Here is a 16591-nt window from a genome sequence, read left to right as displayed (position 1 = left end):
AAAAAAGAAAGAAAGAAAGAAAGAAAGAAAGAAAGAAAGAAAAAAGAAAAGAAAGAAAAAAAACTTGTCACTGGGGGTTTTGAGTCTATATGAATAACTAGAATATAACTTTAACACAAGCCACTTCTATACATAGAAGGAAGCATTAGGGTTTATACAAATTTTTCATCAAATTCTGCCAAACTTGAAATCTATGAAAAGGAATCATTTGTCTTCAAGAGGGGAAAAAAAAAAGAATGATGCATCCATGTGTGTGTATGCATGCATGTGTGTGTGTGTGCATGCATGTGTGCGTAAACAAGCAAATTCTATTTACAAAATCAGGGCTTACTTAGATCTCAACTTCCCAGGGCCTTCTGTGAGTCTCCAAGTGTACTGCTTCTCAGGCCGAATCTCCTCTGGAGTCTGCAACTACAAAGTAAAAGTCCCGAGATTGTGAGCTCCACAATGCTTCTAACAGGACAGTCTTTTTATTGGTAGCCGTTACGGGTCTGAACCCTGCCTTTCCTGGCCTTGGGAACTGTTAATCTTATATCTTCACCATGGCAAGAAGTAAAGAATGAAAACTGTGCTCAGAACTGAACTAACAAATCTTGCTGATGCTCCTTGAGCTCAAATCCAAGGTGCTCAGGAGATAACAGTTGATTTCCTTAATGAAAAGCACACATGTTATTTTTTTTTCTAATAGAAGGGTATGCCTACACATGTATGATCTTTATGAGTTTATTTAGCCAGAAACCAAATATGTGAGGGGAATCCCGCTTTCTAGGCGGGTGCTTTAATTGTCGGTCATGCGTGTTCCACAGATTGTTACTGAATGTTTACAAGGTCTTGCGAGGAATGACTTTCCACCCTAGAAGAGGGTAACATATCTCCATTGTTTATAAAAATGACAGCTCCTAATGGACCATATTAGCTTTAACACAAACTATTAAATCCCCTTCATTAAGGCTCTCTGTGTTCTGCCCCAGCATTCCCCAAGCCCGGGGAAGTTAGGTGCAAAGTCTTAACGCAAGCCGGGCACACACTGAGGCGATTAGAGATCACGCTTATTAGATAAGACTCGGGAGGATGTTTTTCTTGGGCTGCTCACAAACGTTTTGAAAGAGTCGTGTTCCAGGTTTGAGGTCCGATGTTTCTTCCTCCCAAACTATGAGCAGCTGTAGCACACGACCTACTTCTGTAGGGCCCTGTAATGATTTCCTTCCTTTGGAGGCATCAGGAGCCCTCCTCCTGCCCTGTGAAAAAAAAAGGGGGACAAATATTTTAATCCAAGCAAAATGCTGAAGCAGGTTTTGTTGGTTTCAGGGAAGAAACTCAATACAGCTCCAGCGTAGAGTGTAGGCCTCAAATTGGAACCATCTGGACTGCAGAAGGGCTCGGAGACCTTAGGGGAAGGCAGAGGCAGCCCTGCCTAGGGCTGTAGCTCAGACACCTGCAGAATCCACCAGTCTCTTGGCAAGTGGCTGGACTCACCCAGGACCTTGGTAGGGAAGCCTGAATTCATCTGCAGCTGGGAACATCATGCTAGGAAGCATGACTACAACCCAGCCAGGGACTGAGCTTCCCATGGAAAGGAAGGCCTTGTTAGACTTCCAGGACACAGTTGACTCCATCAGACAGAAACACATTTCCCAATTTCATTGCTCCCTAGCAGTCAGTCAAGAAAGTCCTCAAGAAAGCATACGTTGGTGTATGTGTTGTCTTCTGATTACCCTTAAAGCCCAGGGGAGGGAAATGCATTTTAAAAGCAATGCATGAGTTGATTGGTATCCTCCGTGACATTAAAATTATTTTTGTGTGTGAAGAGGGTTGTCGTTCTTGTTGTCCAGCTATGTTCCCAGCTGAGTGAAGCTGCTATTTATCTTTCCAAGGGTGCTGTGGCAAGCCATAAGCCCCTCTCCTGGAAGGACATCTCAAGTAAAATGTTCCTAAATGAACACTCTCATTATCCAACAATTGATGGTGGGACACTTTCTTTAAAAAAAAAAATGTACCAAGATTCTAAGTTACCAGTGCTATGCTATGGAAAAGCTATGGAAAAAAACACACTGTTATGATGTGTATAAGGACCATAAATATTCTTTTCAGTATTGCATTGGAATCTTTAATGGGTGAGGAATAGAAGCAGGAGCCATTTTTAAATAAGACAGACAAGGGCCTTTGCTCAAACAAGGAACTGGGATCTAATTCTCTAATTTGTAAAGCCAGTTCTGAATACATTTCTTTGACAAGGAAATGAGACGGAGAACAGACTGGAAACTGGTGCATGTGCCCCTTTAACACAGGAAGCTTCCAAATGTTGGTTGGTGAGGAAGATATTGTTTTCAATTATTTACTATGGTAAGGAAAGCACAATGAGACGAGTGTGGCCAGCACAGAACCCAAATATCAAGAACAACTGGACACTCAAGGATAGGGGCCCACAGCCACAGCCATAGCCCTGAGGCAGAGGCTGGTACATAGAATAAAGCGTCATCAGAGGACAATTTTTTTTTTTTTGGACTGTTCGTTCCTTCACCATTCGTTCTTTATTCCAAACTTTCTTCACCTTCTCCTTAGACAAAGCATCCCAGGAGGATATTGATTTTAACTTGAGGATGAACAACACATTTAGTAGTGCAATAGTGATATAGTAACTAGTGGATACAGTGAAGGTAGCTACAGTCCCTGGCTGTGGAACTATGCAATCCAGCTGGGGAGTAATTCAGAGCCAATGCTGACAGACACAGAATCTTTCATATTCTCTGTTTTGCTTCCACTGAAAGGGCAATTTCTCAATATTTGTTATCAGAGTGAATACCTTAAGAATTTCTTTCTTGGATCAGAGGACAATTTAAGAGGTAATGGAAACACCTAGTTTAAAGGCTTAAAGATGTACATTTTCCTGGTTTCAGTGCTAGGGGATTGACCCCCAAAACCCCTTTCATGTTAGGCAAGTGCTCTACCATGGATACCTAGACTTAGCTCTTAGCTAATAATTCAAAAGAAGCCATTAGGCCTCATGTTTTTGTCCATGGTAAGTACATTTAATGGATTATTATAATGAGATGTATTAACTGTTGAAAATTACACAGTCAAGATGTAGATAATACATACAAGGTACAAAATTACATATTTTTTAGAAGAAAGAATTGTCAGCAAGAATACTTTTTTTTTTTTTAATTCCAGGAGGGAAAAGAAGCACTGAAAAGGAAGGTTTGGCTAGCCAGGCTCATAGAGCACCTCACATGTTTTAAAGCATTCTAAGGCGTGTATGGAGTAGCTTCTCAAGGCATGTGCTGAGGCATGGATGTGCTGTTTCATACAGAGAGGCTTTTACATGCAGACTTCATCACCAATCTGCTGAGAGGGGTGTGTATTCTCTCTCTCTCTCTCTCTCTCTCTCTCTCTCTCTCTCTCTCTCTCTTCTCGTTCCAAATTTATAAGCATGAATCTAAAAGCTAAAGCAAATCTTTGCTCTCTTTCCTCTTGAGGCTGTTTCACACCCTGGCCCACGCACCCAGCTGCACCCAGATAGCTCCCCCTCCCTTCCTCTACACCCAACATTTTCCACCACAGTGCATCTACAGGGTGAGACCCAATGGACCTCAGCTTGTCTTTTGAAGCATCCCTGGCATCGAGAGGCCAGGGGAAAGCCAAATGGCAAGTCAACCTGGGATGGCATCAGAAAGCTTGTCCCTGACACCAGAGGCTCATCACCTTGAAAACAGGTTTGGGTTCCGTGGGAAACGCCAGCACGGTTTCATTCACACAGCTCTGTCAGTTCCCATACTTACCACGTCTGGGATGAACCAGTCCACCAGCTCCAATGGAATGTGAATTTCTGATAAGTGTAAATGCCTACACTCAGGGAATCAAGAAATACTGCGGCATGTCTTCAGTTTGAAAGACCAGATTTGCTCTAGTCCACTTAACCAACACCCTCCCCAAAAAGGAGTGATTGTAACACTCACAAAGCAATAAAGTCAACCTTCCAATCGCTCTCTCTCTCTATATATATTTTTTTTTTGAAAAACAAAGCACTGTTCTCAATAAGGGATAATAGAGAATATATATATATGTATATATATATATATATGTATATAAGTATATTATATATTATACACACACATATATGAGAAAAGCCCACCCTGTTCTCAGTGAAAACAAACAATTGCGAGTGGATAATTTCAGATTGATTTACAACTGCAACAGTATTTCTGATTTATTTAAAAAGGAAAAAAAAAAGAAAAAAAAAAACCATTTTGGCCAAAATGGTCAGGAGGTGATGGAGACTGGCTTCCCAGCCCTTCGCTTGCCAACCCTTCACTGCCTCAAAACTTACAGAAATGCCTGATTAAAAAACTAGAATAAAAATCTCCAGTTGCCTTCAGCAAACCACAGCCCAGGATAGCGGAGTGGTGCCAGCTTGCAGTGTAAGTACAGTTACTTGGCGCCTGCTAAAAGTACTGCCCCCTTCCTGTTTAATAATGAATTCAACTTTAAAGCCCCAAGGAGCTGGACTGGGCCCCCGATTCACAAAGCAGTACAGAAACAAAACGCTTCCAGAACTGGAGGGGGAATAGAGGAAGGAAGAATCTAACATTTCAAGAAACATCACCGCATGGGGCCACCAAGCTGGGGAGGGGGGATGCTGGGGGCCTTGGAGGTGGAAAGAACTGGGGTGGAGAAATATTTTGAAAAACACACCAAAGTGAGGTTATTCACGGCCACTGGCACCAGGAGTAGGAGTGGTACAGTGAGCTGGAAGCCATCCATTCGGGAAGCAGGCCTGGTAGCCTCAGGCTCATGGGGACCCAAAGGCTAATGGGTTCAGTCTCCAGCAAAGGAGAGTTCCAGCTCACTCCTCATTAGTGGCCTCTGCTCATTAGTCAGGGCATCGTGCTGGAAGAGGCATCAAAGGTAGGTAGCAGCCTTTCCCTGGTCTCATCTTCCGCCCTACACCTGCCCTTACATCCACAATTCTCCCTCCAGGGCCATAGCCAGAGCAGTCTTGGGGCAAAGCAGGAATACACACACACACACACACACACACACACACACACACACACACACACACACACAGAGTGTACACACAAACAAAGACAGGCTTGCTGAATGTAACTGCACTGTGCATTACAGAGAAAAGCAGGCAAGTTCCTGGAAGTAACTATCCAGCAACAGAAGTTAGTGTCAACATAGAGCAGGTAACTGCACTAAGGAGCCAGGCGGCCAGTGGGGCCCTTGCATTCTACTTTGTGATTCTCATAAATCCTTTACTTTACTCAGCAGAGAAAGTAACATACTGTGGACACCAGAACCGGGTAGAGAAGCTTATCAAATCTCATACCACATACAAGACACAAGAAAAAATACTTCCAGAAGAGCCCCACGAAGACCTACCTCCAAACACACAATCCAGCCCCACAGACCTCCTTCCTGTCTTATACCAGGAAATCTAAGTATCACCAGGCATTGCCCAGAGATGGTTGGCAGGAACAAACTAATTAAATGAAATGGAGGCCTGGGTGACCAACGAACAGAGGAAAGCTATTTAAACACCAAATTGTATTTACTTTCTGCCTGTTATTCTTATAAAGAAGATAAGCCATGGAAAGCTCACATGCATCCTTTGAGATCAGAGCTGGGTATTTTGAAGAAGGACTTTCGCATAACGAAACAGTTGTGAGCAATCAGGAATGAGCTAGGTTGCTTTGCCTAAACCATTAAAAAGAATGCTTTGGGGATACTCTGCAATTGTCAAAACTATGTGAATTTTCTTCATGTTTTGCTTTATATATTGACTGGTGGTAAAATAGTCACAGGTTGTACGTCCTCCTTACCCATTCCCCACCTTACGTCAGACTGTTGTTGGTTCCTTGGAAATGCAGCCACTATCTTTTTTAAAAAATAATATTTATTTTGGATTCCTCCAAAATGTCCCTTTAAAACTGTCAAACTGAAGTTTAAAATCTGTTTTCAGTATTACACAATTTCTCTATTTTTGAATCTGTGGCTGTGTGGCTGCTACTTTTGTCTTACCACCTCCTCCTCCTCCTCCTCCTTCTCCTCCTCTTCCTCCTCCTCCTCCTTTTTTCTCTTCCTCTTCCTCTTCCTCCTCCTACTCCTCCTTCTTCCTCTTCTTTTCACAGTGGGTTTGGTCACTGAACAGCTTGACCTCACAGAAGTTACCCAGTTTCCAAAGACCTTCTTTGGAAGTTACACAGCTTCTCACCTGTGAGAAGCAGGTAGTTTTTCTAGGCATTGTGTCCACTGGGCAGTAAGCTCAAGCTGAGAGCAGTAAAGGACTTCCCTTCCTTCTTTGGCCATGTGTCTCAAAGAATTTTTGTAGTAGGTAATGTTTTAACTTTCCCGAAAAGCCACAAATGCTTCTCAGCTTCCTTTCCCTTTAAAAATCTGTGCGCTTTTAAAAGTAGCAATAGAATTCCTGTGAAATCATTGTAGTCCCTATCCACACAGTGTACTGCCTGTATTTTGAAGGAAACTCAGAGAAGATGCTTTCAAAAGTAAATTCCTTTGAGACTAGAAAAATTACCTATCTATCGGCTTATCTTAGAGAGACAGACAGACAGACAGACAGACAGACAGACAGACAGAGGCAGAGAGATACACAGAGAGACACAGAGAGACATAGAGAGAGACAGAAAGTTGAGATATTTCCAATGAGGCCATGGGCTATGTGGCACAGGCACTGGGCATCGAGCCATGCCAGCTCCAGACGGGTCCTATAGACACAGGAAAGGCTGGCGAGTCACACTCACTGGTCCAGACCTCAGGCATCAGAGTCTGTAGGCCTGGATATGGAAGGAGGACTTACTTCCTGGCTTTGTCCAGGTGCATCTGCCATGTACAGCACAAGGGGCATTTTAGGGAGCCCATTGTGTGTGTGGAGAAACAAAAGACTATAAGACACAGCCCACTCTAAATCGTTCAGATACAGTAAGTGCTGAAACAGACATAAATCAAATGGGCTAGATGCATGTACACCCCAGGCATCACCAACCAGGCTAGGAGGGTTCAGCCACAGACCTCTCCCTGAAGGCTGACTATTCTCTGCTCACTTTTGGCCACATGGTCTATTTTGGCCACCATGGTCCATGGTACGTTCTAGAGAGAATTGAAAATACTAGGTAATTTGACAGGTAACCATCTGGTTACATACATGTGCCTTGAAACAGAGAAAAGATGTGACCCAATAATTAAGAGGGATGTGGTGATATCTTGTTTATACTCTAACAAATAAAGCTTGCCTGAAGATCAGAGGGCAGAGCTAGCCATTAGCTAACCATAGAAGTCTGGAGGTCTGTACAGACAGACAGGAAGCAATATAGTTGGGCAAAGAGAGGAATACAGGCTGGGGAAGGCAGGAACTCTTGTCTCTTCTCAGTCTGAGGGTTTCACAAAGGCTGGCTGTTCTGCTTCTCTGATATGTCAGCTTTCACCCCACAATATCTGACTCTGGGCTTTCATACTTAAGACCTTTTAGAATTTGTGTTACAGAGTGAGCACCAAGTTTCATTCCACGGTACCTGGTTTATTTGCTAGAACAAGTGTACCCTGTTTAAAACCCACCCATACAAGGTTAAAACACAATGTTTGTTTCCAAAATTAGTGGTTTAGACAGAGCACTATGGAGAAAGGACTGCATCTCTTTTCTGCCTTTTTAAGACCCTCCCTACTGTTGGTTTTCCAGGAATCTCAGAGTGTGGGTGCAGGAGTAGTGGGGGACAGAGTCTTTAGCCCAGTTTCTCTTGTAAAAGTGAGGATTTCAACCAGGATGGTTGCCTCCAATACTAGAGAAATATATATCTGTGAATCTCATGACAGGTGGATTCATTGCATTTACTTGTGTCAGCCATTATTACTAAGGCATGAACTGTATTTAACTTAAGAGCTGGCAACAAGTATTATTACACAACTAGGAGTACCAAGAAGGACATTTGCTTCTGGACTAATTTTCTAGAACTGCCACAATAGTACCATGAATGCCGACAGGGGCTGGAATGAGATCAGGGTGTTCTCAGGGTTAGTTTTGCCTGACATCTTGCCTTGGCCTTCGTATGCCATCTTCTCTCACAACTTCCGAGGGCCTTTCTGTGAATGGTGATATCTTGATCTTTTCTTCTTACATGTAAACCAGTCGTACTAGATATTGTCCCGCCCCAGTGACCTAGGCTAAAGATCTCTTTAAAAAATTCTTCTCCAAATGCAGACACATTGTGACGTACTCAAGGATAAAATCATGGGGACTTCGGCTGGGCACAATTAAGACCACAAAAGCCTCTACATCAGGAAAAGCATGGCTTCCGTTAGTATTTAGAAATGACAGACTCTCAGATCTGTATAGCTGGGTATATAAACAAATGACAGTGAAGCAGACACCATCTAGACTCCCTGTGCATCTTCCCTAAGGCAAGTCACGGGTTTCTCTGACAGCTCCCCCCACCCCTGCCCAATGGAGGAAACCAGACTCTCCTAGGCTATAGCTAAGCTAGCAAAAACCTTTTATCCTAATATACTTATGGGTTCAACTCAGAGAAGCTGTGATAACAGAAGCTAGTTGAAGTCTGGTTAAAATGGAGTTCATCCAAGCCAGTGAAGAAACCAACAAACTACCTTAGTCCTTGAATGACTGGACCCGGCACTGAAATCTGTGATCTACCTTTTAAATGAGAGAAGTCGGATATTTCGTACCCAGCCTCCAAAAGGGTTGATGGATGTGCCCTCTTCCTTGGAAATTGTCCCTTTGACACCTTGTGCATAGTAGCCTAGAAGCCTTCTTGTGTCATTGTGGAATCACCTCTGAAATTATGCAATAAGGAAATGGACTAATTATTCTACTTCCATTTTAAGTTTTTAAAGATTTTATTTTTACTCAATAATAAGTTTACATTCACACTCCTTTCCAGTGTTTCTCTGTTAAGTTCTTGTAGACCGTCATCTTGGGATTTAATAAATATGTCAGCTCAAGGAGTATCTTCAACAGCATATAATTTCACCAAATATTGGTCACCACATTGCTTGAGCATGAAGCTTTTAAAGAAAATTAAAGTGAAAAAAATAAGATCTGGTATTGGTTATTAACTCTGCCTCAGGGTGACTTCTCTTCAGGGGCGATTAAATATCAGCTCTGGGCTGTTAAGTTTAGTGGCTTTACTTGTAGGTGGCACATTCTACTTCAAGGACAACCTCAACTCACATGGCTTTGATGCTTGATGGTGGTGCTGAGGCAGCCTGTGCAAAGCCAGCTCGTTTTGAAATGGGACAAAGGTCTGTGCTCTGACCTTTCTTCCTTAAGAAACAACTTTTGCATTACCGGGTAAATGCCCTTTCCATGGAATTTCCATGGAACACTGGGGACATCCTGTGGACAGTATGGCTAAAGGCAGCCGTTCTCAGCAAGGCTCTCAGGGAATAAAGAAGGCTCCCCCCCATGAACATCCCGGCTTGCTTCACAAGACCAAAAAGAAAAAAAGAGAAATTGAAAGCATGAGAGAAAGGCAGGAAGAAAGAGAAAAGAAAAATACCACTTTGTTGTTTCCACAATAGAAACAACACTTTTGTGAGCAATGCGATTATTTTCAGTGAGTGTGAGCAGAACAAGACTGGGTGAGAACTGTTTTTGTTTAACTGAGACCAAATACAGCTTTGTGGGCACGAAGGAGGAGGACCGGGTTGCTGGGAGTTGCTCTTCAGCCTGACCTGCTTCTTACCATCTGCTGTTGCAGGGTAGCTGTACTTTGGCTCAACTTCTAGTCCTCACTGGAACCAGGCCTCTGTGAAGGAGCACCCAGCGTGGTTTAACGGGAAAACAGTGGGTATTTTGGCAGTTTTACACCACAGATAGTGCCCCAGTGGCACGAAATTGAAGCCATTTAGTTGTAAATGTGATATTGCACTTGACGGTTTCCCTTGGCAAAGCTCTGAGCCGCCCACATTGAATAGAGACAGAGAAATGGAACTTGGGGAGAAAGCCAGCCACCAGAGAAGCAGACCGAAGGGGCTCATAAATGCATTTGTCAGTCATTTACCATCCTAACTCTGCTCAGCACACCGGCTACCAGGAGCAAGCAGCCTCACTTCCGCGATGGAGAGCAAGCAGTGGAGTTGCTGCTGTTCTTCTGTTTATTAAAAACGGATGGGAGCACTTGACAGAAAAATCAAACTTCTGGTCATGGCTCATTAATCCCTGTTGTATCTGTCAAGGGGATGTGCTCTGAGTTCCAATAAGCCTCTAGAAGTGAGTTCACTTCTAAGCTTGGGCATTTTTCTCTAAATTTGAATGGAGGAAGACACGCCAGTCACCTCCAAGGAGAGACAGACTCTGAACCCACTTTTAACCCACCTAGTAGGATGAAGTGTAAGGAATTTGGTTTAAGAGAAAAGTGATGAAGTTAATACTTTTATTGCTGATATTTGTCACAATGCTCTTTAGGGGAAGTGGGAATGATAGGCTGAGGAGCCTTGCTAGGGTCTGCTGGTGCAGCTTCTGCAGGATGTTTGGTACAACTCTCTGTGCTGGTACTTGACTCTTGCAGACAGATCCTAGAGGGGTACCCTTGCAGACAGCTTGGATGTGCCTGTGGTCAGTCAATCAAGTATAGTCCTGTATCAAATATTCTTTAACATCCTTTTCCAGTTACAGGGATAAGACCCTCCTCAACCCAAATGTTTACAGCAACGCAGAAAACGGGGCCAGCATCTTCTAGGCCCTTTCTTCAGAGCATTTAATGTTTATAAGGAAACAGTTTTTTAAGTCTTTGCTTTGGCTTATTTACAGGTAATAGTAGGGCTAGGGTAAGGGTAGGTTTTCCTGCTCATTCAGGAGTTATGAGACGTCATGCTCCTGAGATTCCCAAAACAGCCCTTCTTTATGTGTGGCAATCTATAGGGCACTTAGCACATTCCTTACAGGGGTGTGTAAGGATTAAATGAAATAATGAGTATATAGTCAGCCCAGAGTGTGTTCTGCCAGAGGCGCACAGGAAGTTACTCTTGCCATTGCTGTTAATACCACCCCATACTGCCATCCATCTCCCAGGAGAGATGTATCTGCTGGAAATGGCCATCTTTCCCCCACAGTGTTCCCAAGCCTCATGCCCCGGGAGCTCTGAGAAGGGAAGGCATTTACAGAAACCTCCTGCCAGTCCTGCTCACTGGCTGGATGACAATTGAACTCGTATGACTCCATTCTGGCCTGGTTGCTGTGACTGATACGGAGAAGTTTGAAATGCTGGCTCTGCACTCAATAAGCATGAATCGAACCCACGTTGGTGCTTACGGGAAATTCTCTCTGTAGGTTAGATATCTTAGGTCAGGGGCTTCAAAGTTAAAATAGGTGAAATCCCCACAGGAAACCCAAGTCTGAGAGGGAGTAACAACTTAGAGGGAAGCAGGGAATCGAACTGAGCACCTGCTATGTATTTGGGTTCAGCATCAGATTAGCTGGAGCCATGCCTCCCAGCACTTCCAGTAGAGACCAGCACTTCTTTGCACATTCCTGGTTCTTGTTTAGAAACACACATGGAGGGTCATTTTTTTTTTCTTTCTGTACCGCTATCGAATTGAAACCACATCTCCTGAGTAGGGAGAACAGTTCAGATAGAAGCCAGAAACACAAACGATCTTTTCTTGCTGTTAGACCCAAACTCCCATAAATCCTTCGGGAAATACTCACTGAGAACCCATAATGGGGAGAATAAACCTGGATGCCAGATCTGGCAGGAGCTAGCTGGGAAGCCTGGCTTCTCCAATAGCACATGTGTGTGTTAAGCATTGAGGAGCTTGGATGCTTCACTAACCCTAGGTAAAGCAACAGAATTAAAGTCACTATAGTGGCTTAAATTTGTGTTGAATACAGGCCCCAGCGTCCATGTGCTGGAGGCTCAATGGCTAGCTAGTATGGTAGAATATGGTGATAAATCTTTGAAGTGGAGCCCATAACGAGAGGCAGTTAGGACACAGCACCACTACTGTTGGAAGGAGTAACACTCATCCTAGGGGAGAGTTACTTCTCTAGAAATCAGGCTGTTATAAAGCAAGATCACATGTGCACTTGGCTCTTTTCCTTTCCCTGCCAGGGTCCGATGAAGCCAGGACATTCACCAGCAGCAGCCAGATAGATAGAAACACTTTATCACAGACTTCCGGCTTTCAAAGATATGAGCTAGGTAAACCTCCTTTCCGAACAAATTACCCCGTATCATGTACACTACTATAATAACAAAAATACATGTAAACATCCACCCAAACAAGACAAGCTCTCTTGAGGACAGTCGGGGTGGGGGGAGGCTCTTTCTGAACTAAGAGATTTCTTTTTTTAACTGGACCTTGGAGGACCGTTAGTGTGACAGAAATGCCTACCACAGTACATTCCCAGTGGAGGACTTAGCAGAGCAGGGGCCAGGGGTCAGCCCATTATGGCATCTATACAGGAAGGAGTATTAATCAACTTACAAAGAACCCTCCAGAAATCTCAGCTTGGGAAAGACAAAACGAAATGTTCCAAGGAATGCTTTGAGTGGGTACTTCAGTTCTTCCAATCATGTCAAAACCAGTTTATTTTCCTGTGAAGAGGTACATCAAGATTTGGGAATCTAATTTACACTGTGGGTTATTTATTTATTTATTTATATTAGAACTCAACTCTGTTTATCCCTCCCTTTTGCACTGGGCCAGGCCACGTGAATCTGGGGTCCATGGGCAACGGTTCCATAAAAGGAGCACCACAGCTGTGAGCTGTATTTTCTATTTTTATTAGCATTTCTTATTTGCCCACAGCCTGATTTCTTTTGGGCTTGACATAATTTGCATGATTGAGTTAATCCAAGTGTGAAATGCAGTAGAGACCCGATTCAATGGGTGGCCGGAAAGCAGCATGATTGGGACATAAAAGAGATGGAGCAAGGCTCCTGCCCCACAATGCCAGGTGCAGACACACCACAATGAGGGACCCAAACTGATCCGCAGGACTGGACAGTACTCCAAGAGCGAGCTGACTGCACTGGGCAGGGGAATGCCATTTTTCAAGGCCCCTCTCCAAATATTTCCCAGTGTAGGTTTGATGTTTGAAATGAGCAAAGCAATGGCATCCAGGTGGTATCAAAATTCTGTAGCCCAAAACCTATGGCACTCTTTATAAAAGAGAGATTTCCACACATTGTGTATCTAGGCATGCATATCTATTTACACATATACCTCTTCTCTTGAAATTCATTTAGTCTCATGGAAAAGCAGCACAGAATATTTCTATTGTACCATCTTCCACTTTCCCTAATGCTAACATCATACATACATCACAACACAAGGATCAAGACTGAGACATTAAAACAAATGCACTACTATTGTATAAACTATCGATCAGAGAAAAATTCGGAGTTATCCTAAATTAGATTACAAGGTCCAAGAGTGTTTGGTGATGAAAAGAGATGAGGAAGATTAACCGCCAGGAGGAGCTGGATGATATGCTTGTAATCTCAGCATAAGGCAGGAGGATTGTGAATTTGATTCCAGTTTAGGCTATACAGAGACCTTGTCTCAAAATCAAACCAAAACAAACAAATACCACTCTATTTGCTATGAGGCAACAACAGCAACAGCAAACTCTTTCACATCCCCAAATGTTGTAAAAAGCCTTGACCAAAATCTTATCATGAACCTCTAGGCACCACCATACCCTGCTCACAGCCAGTAAACAAGTACCTTTGACATATACTGACTGCCTGGCTGCCTTCCCATTCCAAAATGTCTCATTATCAGAGTTGTCCTACCGGTCTAATACGTAGCCACAGTAGTTTGACATAAGGGACTTACACTTTCCTTCCCCTGCCTTTTTTTTTTAAAAAAAAATGGAAACATTCTTCACTCTAAGTGTCCTTTTCTGATTAGCAAATGTAACAACTCAAAGCATCCAACTCAAGATCAATTGATTGGGCACTGGGGAGATAGATCAGTCAGTGCTTACCATTTGTGCTTGCTTAGTGACCTGAGCTCAGCCCTCAGAAGCCGTGTGCAATAGTTGGTCATGGTACTGCTTGCTTCTAGTCCAAACACTGGGGAGACAGAGACAGGATGGGGGTTAATGCTGAAAGATCAGGGAAGCAGAGCAGCCAACCACTAATTCTTACCTCTACCGAATCCTCAGACAAAGGAGCAATCCTGTCCCTATAAATCCTCAGACTGAATGCTCTGAGCTCCTGTCTCCTCCAACTTTATATTCCTCTATCCGCCCAGCCATATCACTCCTGTCTCCACCTCCCTAGTGCTGGAATTAAAGGCATGTAATCGGAAGTGCTGGGATCGAAGAAGATGTGAGCTCTATTTTCTTTTAGACTGGATCAATATCGTGTAGCCTCAGTATGGCCTTGAACTCCTGATCTTACTGCTTCTACCTCCCAAGTGCTGGGATCAAAGGTGTGTGCCATTACTGCCTGGCCTCTTTGGTTAACTAGTGGCTAGCTCCACCCTCTGGTCTTCAGGCAAGCTTTATGTGTTAGATCACAAACAAAATATCACCACAATCCTTAGGCTAGAATAAGCAGCAACTTCCAGACCAGTGACAGACCCTGTCTTGACAAAAGGAAAAAGCAGGTCTAGGGCTCCTGACCTAAAACTGACACTGACCTCTGAACTCTGAACACGAAAGCATATATGCAAGTGCCTCGTCCACCCGTGAGCAACCTATCTGCTTCGTCGATACACACTTCATCCAGCTGACCCCAGTTTTCCTAATAATGTTACTGAATCCATTTTGGGAGAGATATTTCACTCTACTCATTGCGATAATTACTTTCAAGCACAGAATGTGTCCTTTCAAAATTTTAAGTTGTAAAAATTTATGAGTATGTATACCACCAGAGGCCATAGAGGCCAGAAGAGGAAGTTGGAGCCATAGGCCTACTTCCTGGTATGAGTGCTGGGAACCAAACTCAGGTCCTCTGGAAGAGCAGTGTCCTAGTTTGATTACTTTGTTTTTTGTTTTGTTTGGTTTTGGTTTTGGTTTTGGTTTTTAATGATAAAATACTAATGACCAAAGGCAACTTGGAAAGGAAAGGGATTATTCTGCTTACACTTCCACACTATGGTCTACCATTGAGGGAATTCAAACAAACACACTGGGCAAGAACTGGAAGCAGGAACTGAAGCAGAGACTATGGAGGAACACTTAACTGGCTTGCTGCTCAGGCTTATGGCCAGCTACCTGTCTTATCCCTCCCAAGCGTGGCACTGCTCACCATGGGCTGGACCCTCTCACACCAATTGTTACTTAAGGAGACACCCCCTGCAGACTTGTCTGCATGCCAATCTGATGGGGACATTTTCTCAGTGGAGGTTCCTCCTCCCAGATAACCCTGGCTTATGTGAAGTTGACATGAGACTAACCAGAGCAAGCCACAAGTGCTCTTAACTGATCCCTCTAACGCCCCTCCCCCAATCACATTTCCCACACAGCCAGCTAGGCAGAGCCCCTGCACTGGCACTGTCCCCAGCCTTGGCTGCCCAGTAGTTTCTGAACCATCGAAAAGGCCACAGTGCTGGAGCACTGGTGAGTCTATGAACAGCCAGCTGATTTCGGCTGTGAGAGCAGCTGCCCTCAGAGATGTTCAGTCTCTAAGGGTTTCATGAGGATGTTCAATCCACAGCATTAGGTCCCGAAAGTCCCCTTCATCATGAAACATACAGTCTGTTAGATTGTCAATAGTAATTAGCCCCAATAATTGCATTGTTTTGTTTTGGAAATCCAAGTTAAAAAAAACTTATGTTGCTTATGTTTTTAGAAATCATATCACAAATTTCACATCTAACAATCTTTAAGTATTGTTATCTATAAGCTATATCTCAGTTACATCAAGAAATAAATGACAACATGCTTCATTTACTCTGAAGTTAAAATAAAGAAAAAAGAATATTTTATTAATTAATTTGGATAATTAATTGATACGACACCTCATCCTGGGACAGTGAATATACATACATTTGGAGGGCTGAAGAAATGACTGATTTGGTAAGTCCTTGCGGCCACATCATGAAAACTTGAGTTCTGTCCCCAACACTCATCTAAATGCTGTTCACAGACAATCCCAGGAAGAGCACTATACATGAATAATCCCTGGAATAGCACTGTACCCAGATAATCCCAGGTCCAGGGAGGCAGACAGAAAGCTCCCTGGGCTCCCTGGGCTCCCTGGGCTCCCTGGGCTCCCTGGCCAGCCAGTCTAGCTGAGTCAGCAGATCTCAATAATAATAATAATAATAATAATAATAATAATAATAATAATAATGGTGATGATTATAGTAAATCATACAAGGTGGAGGGAAAAGGGTGGTGGGTAGGATCATATTTCATTGTATTACACACATGAAATTCTTAAATGATTAAAAGCTAAGGTGGGAAAGAGGGACTGGGGGGCTCGCTACACCTTACTGCTGAGCCACTGGCTGCTAATAGATTTAGAGAGAAGAGAGTCATTTCCTTAGTTGTGTAACCACTGGTGACTCCAGCAGTCTCCAGTACTTAGTCCCAATCCAATGCCCACACAGATGGCCCTGGTTAAACTAAACCACAAGTCATGAATCTAGGAAAGGGGGA

The 16591-nt window shown here is 43.4% G+C and overlaps 1 long non-coding RNA gene across 1 annotated transcript; it reads right to left on the bottom strand.

The window, feature by feature from the left end:
- Nucleotides 1-709: 709 nt before the first annotated feature.
- LOC113832223 lies at nucleotides 710-14059 on the bottom strand. Its single transcript, XR_003479410.2, has 2 exons — nucleotides 13967-14059; nucleotides 710-1238 (listed from the first exon to the last, which is right to left on the bottom strand). It is a non-coding gene; the product is annotated as an uncharacterized LOC113832223 (long non-coding RNA).
- Nucleotides 14060-16591: the final 2532 nt, after the last annotated feature.

The sequence above is a fragment of the Cricetulus griseus genome, assembly GCF_003668045.3.
Source record: "Cricetulus griseus strain 17A/GY chromosome 1 unlocalized genomic scaffold, alternate assembly CriGri-PICRH-1.0 chr1_1, whole genome shotgun sequence".
NCBI classification, from domain to species: Eukaryota; Metazoa; Chordata; class Mammalia; order Rodentia; family Cricetidae; genus Cricetulus; species Cricetulus griseus.
The sequence above is the reverse complement of the archived record's forward strand: the minus strand, read 5'-3'. Positions and strand labels throughout refer to the sequence as shown.